General features: G+C 44.9%; 1 long non-coding RNA gene across 1 annotated transcript in view; it reads left to right on the forward strand.

Annotated features, from left to right (window-relative positions):
* Window positions 1-4,743, forward strand: part of LOC119134473 — a 41,782-nt gene that overhangs the window by 28,340 nt on the left and 8,699 nt on the right. The gene's annotated exons all lie outside the window — the stretch shown is intronic.

Consider the following 4,743-nt stretch of genomic DNA (forward strand, 5'->3'; position numbering starts at 1 on the left):
AGACAAGTGGAGTTTGGAGCGTGGTGAGTAAACAGAAATCAGGAGAGCACTTTACCTGTGACAGGCGGCCTAAGCACCTCTTTCTTCTCTGTTAGCTTTTGTATTCCATTTGTCAAGTTCACTTGGCTTGTGTGCCACCGTTGTCTATTTGCTCTGTTGGTGCCTGCGCTCGGCTCTTCGGTAAATGGAGAGAAATGAGGAGAAAAGAATTGGCTTCATTGCGTCCGTGTAATTACTCGCAATTTCGCCTCGCCAAAATGTACGCCTAAAAAAAATAAAAACAACCTTGATCAGACTGACTTTAAGTACACCTAATGAGTTCCAATACATTAGCCAATACCTTTACCGCTCGTTGGGATTCGGGATTTAGATTAAGTCGAAGGCACATATGCTTGGCCTAAATGTGTTTTCACACAAATTAATGTTTGTTATTCGTGACTTTACTGCTGCGTTGACAAGCAGGTGACATTAAGACGAGGGCATCCGAGGTACACAAACGTCAGTGGAAACGGCGTTGAATTTCACTTCCTGATGTCAGAGGCGAGGTACGGCCAGTCCCGGGCAGCCTCCCAGCTGCTCCTCATCCCGCGTTTTCCACCAGAGGATCCCGGCCTTAAAGAAAAGACGGCGTAAATAATTCACAGCGCCACAAAAGACGAGCTCGAAACTTTTGGCAAAGGCGACGGCGTGGAGGGCTGATAATGTTTCCCAGCGTTGACCATATGGACTTCATAATCACCCGCGGGATGATTCAGCAGATTCTTGATCCGGAGCCCAAAATCACACGACACCTTAATTAGCTGGTGTTGATATCGCCCTTCACGTCGCCAATTTGTTGCCAGCGGGAAGACAGCCCGAGGCCAGCGGTTTAACTGTTAAATTTGGGCGCTACGACATCAAGTAATTTCACTCGAGATCCCGAGGAGGAAAGCAAATGAGCTTTTGGCTAGTTGCTCAATTTCTACCGCCATCGTGATTTTAGGTTGCTTCGTGTGTCGGGCGGGTAAATGCCATCCAAATTTGGAACTGTCTTTATTCCCATTGCTTCGTTGTTTCCAGTAAGGTGTAAATAATTGCCGCCCTCCTCCGTCAAGCGGCGAGTTGAAGAGGTCAGACGTGTTCAGTGTGCCGCCTCTAAAGCGCTTTATTAGCATCCCAACGACATATTCAGGAAATAATTACCTGGCTAAGGCACACATGAATAGTGTATTTGCGAGGAGAGGCAAGGTTGGCTGGATATGGGCTTTGTCTCCATTAACCTGGAGCACGGTGTTAAAGGATCTGTTTGCGGAGAGAAAATGACAGCGAGGCGGCCTGACGGCGGCGGACTGAGACAGTTAAAGGCCCCCTCGCTGCATAAGATAATTAATAAATAAAATACCAGGGGAGGCCCTGCCATGCCTTCGTCTATGACAGGGGCTGTCTCCAGTGCGCTAAAGCATTAAATGACCAATTTCTGTCAGACTAACTTCCAGCACGCTCTCGCTCTCTCTCTCCTGCTTCGCCCTCTCGTTCTCCACGGCGCTCTCCAGCCTCTCACCCCGTTACTGCTTCACCCCCCCCACCCCCCCACCCCCTTCTTCCTTTTCCCTTGCTTCCTCGTTTTGTGAAGTGGGGCTACTTTGCTCTCTTTGCAGCGAGTTTTTCAGCGACTGATGGCTCTAGTTCATTTCTGCTGAATTAATTGGTCCCTGAATGAATTCTGTTGACAGGGCAATTCATCATGTGTTTGGCCTGACAGTGACTGGGTGTTGGGTAGGAGAGGAGAGGGGAGGGGGCGGGGTAGTGGTGTTGGATAAAGTGTGTGCGAGTGCGGCGAGGGTAAGGCGGTAGTGGGGAGGGGGGTGGTTGTGGCCTCTTTGGCTCGTCCCTTCTTCAGCCTGTGCAGGCCTCGATGTTTATGTTTCAGTTTGAACCAAAACAGTAAAAAACAGTCCTCCCCACCTGTTGCATATGTAAAGTGATAGGCACGAACCATTGTTAAAGCGCGTGTGAGTGTGAGCTGTGACTTACAGCAGTTCCTGTGTCAGTGTTTAAATGCATTGTTTATTTTGCCTGTCCTTTTCTACCTACAAGGGTGTTACATTAAGTATATATACTGCCCAAAAATGTTCCAAAAGTGTGGACAAAAAAAAAAACCTCAGCACAGCATAAAAATATAAGTACCATTCCCATCTGATCATTTTTTACCTTTTGGTTATTAATTCCCTTCCACATTTAACTCTCCAACTTCCAATCCTGAAGCAGCTCTTCAGCCCTTTTGTAGGCTGACAAAATCAGGTAGCGTGGCATATTTAGTTCTTAATTACACAATGTGTTGCACAATGGCCAATCAAAACGATAATTTAGCTCCTAAAGGGAAATTGCACTGTGCCGCTGACTGATCCAACAGGGATGGTAGCCGTTATAATAGCACATAGTTGGCAGATGAAGGGCCGGTGGAGAAACACACCAACTGCACGTCTGCGCACTGACTGCTCATTATTCTAATTGCGATATGTGCTGCAGTACGGGGGGAACACGCATGGAGCGCCCAACGTCCTCAGAGCTTGAACATGGTGGGGGAAAAAAAAAATCTCTTCAGGCTGTGTTGAATCAATCAATGCTCACTCATTACAAACATCACAAAGTCATGTTCTTGTCGCCTGGATGGTCTCGCCCGCCGACAGTGAAAATAACCCTATAATCATCATCCTGTCAGGATCGGCATCATCAGCCTGGACTGGAGCTCCGGAACTGTACCGCGTGGAAATAATCTTATTTTGGGATGGTGATTTCTATAATCGTCAAGTTTATTTTATCGTGGTAGCATAATACGCACTTATGTTATGTAGCCGATTGTTTTGAAGACTGGACTGTAAACACGACATGCCATGTGATTGCGCAATGTCTAATATTTAAAACCGAGTTAATTTATTTTGTAATTTGACACTTTGCAATCATAAAATCCTACTTATGAGGTAAAAAATGTAAGTTAAAAAAATAGTACGTACATAAAACGGCTAATTCCTAGAGTCACTTAGTTGTGAAACTCTTCTTTATTTTTTCTTAATCTGTATCATACTGTCCCCTGGTGACGGAAAGAGCTGCGCAATGTCAATTTGCGTTTAAATGTTGATGCACAGGCTATTTAATTCTTTTATAATTTTTTGCCATTTTTCCAATCGAATATTATTTGGAACCATTTAATAGCGATTCCATTCATTTCAAGACGTCAGCACAAAAGTGCTAATTAATAAACCAAACTATTTGTAGTACTGTGTAAGAATTCTATGCATTCAGCGTTGTGTATGTAAACATCCATGGCAAGAACTGGGGCTGTCACATTGTTTAGATTAAAGTTGAGTTCAGGGACTAGCCGCTCCGTGACATCCCGTCATCCCTCTGCTCGGGAGCCTGTCGTCGGCCTCATCATGTGGCTGTCGTAGTTGACGCCGGCGAGGGGAGAGGCTAACTCCGCTGTGTCAATCAATGAGCCCTCATTAGAAGCGGCTTTAATTAGTGGCGGCGGTATTGTTGCAAAAGATGCCTTCGTTAGCTCTGTTAATCCCCCAATGGATTGGTCGGGGAAGAGGCGACAGAGGAGTGTTGCGGTACAATGAAGTGACTCAGTGTTGAAATGAAAGCACATTTGCTTGTTTCTCTCAAATAAATGCGTCTAATGAGAAGTCCGTCCAAGAGCTGAAAAAGGTTTTACAGTATTCTAAGCATATTTGGTTTTATTTGAGTGGGATAAGATCAAATGGATTTTTTTTTTCCCCAAATGATTCATCTGCTGTTTGGAAATTACATTCATGTCCGTAAAGAGATTTCCATAATGTACATCTAACGTCCCTTGTCGTTTTGGCGTGTATATATTACCCGTGACAGACACGAATCACGGCAAAGAGGCCTCCTAGCTAGAGCCAAGTTAACAATGAGGGTGAAGCGTTTCAGTAAATCTTATGCGGCCCCTCCGGCAAGGCCTCGGCGATCGGGTTTGAGAAGCCCCGAGGATGACAGGTGATTTTGGTAATGCCGAACTGATGAGAGCCAATCAGCGCGCCCTCCATTCTGCCGGCTGTGCGCCGTTGTTGTCATCTGGCCCGCCAATGTAAAGATGAGCTTGATTGACAGATGCATCCGGGGTTCACAGTTTATTGCTTTCTACCAGAGAGCCAGAGATGCCAATTTAGACAGGGTAGTGACAAAAAGTTGCCATCTAAATGGAATAATTTTACCACTGGGAATTCTCAGCTGGCAGAAGAGTGCATTTGTGTGTTTCTCTTTGCCATCTTTAACAAGGCCCGAATGACAAACACGATGGACGGTAAGGGGCTGCGGCTTTTGATGCTTCACAGGGGATCCATGAAATAAACAATAGGCAGAGGAAGTGGACAAATTGAAATGAAGACAGAAGTGGGGCTTTAGCCTTTCAACACAATGAAAGTGATACACGACTGTGTGGCTGCAGAACCGTACACTGAAGAAAAAAAAAATGGTGTTGGGTTTTACTCAATTTTATTTTGTCAAGTGGATGGACAAAATAAAATCAGCTAGATTCGAAGCCGATGTATAAAAAGATGTATCCGAATCCAGTTCATTTTATTTTGTGTAAACCTTGACGATGAAGTCAATTCTCACAAATGAATTTAATTTATTCATTTTTATTTATTTTATTGTCAGTCAAACACACAAACTACCTCCTACAGAATCCCTGAAATTTTGGTCTTATGAGGTGAAGGAGGCGCCGGAGTCAGCGAG

Source organism: Syngnathus acus, chromosome 15, assembly GCF_901709675.1.
Source record: "Syngnathus acus chromosome 15, fSynAcu1.2, whole genome shotgun sequence".
In the NCBI taxonomy this organism is placed as follows: Eukaryota; Metazoa; Chordata; class Actinopteri; order Syngnathiformes; family Syngnathidae; genus Syngnathus; species Syngnathus acus.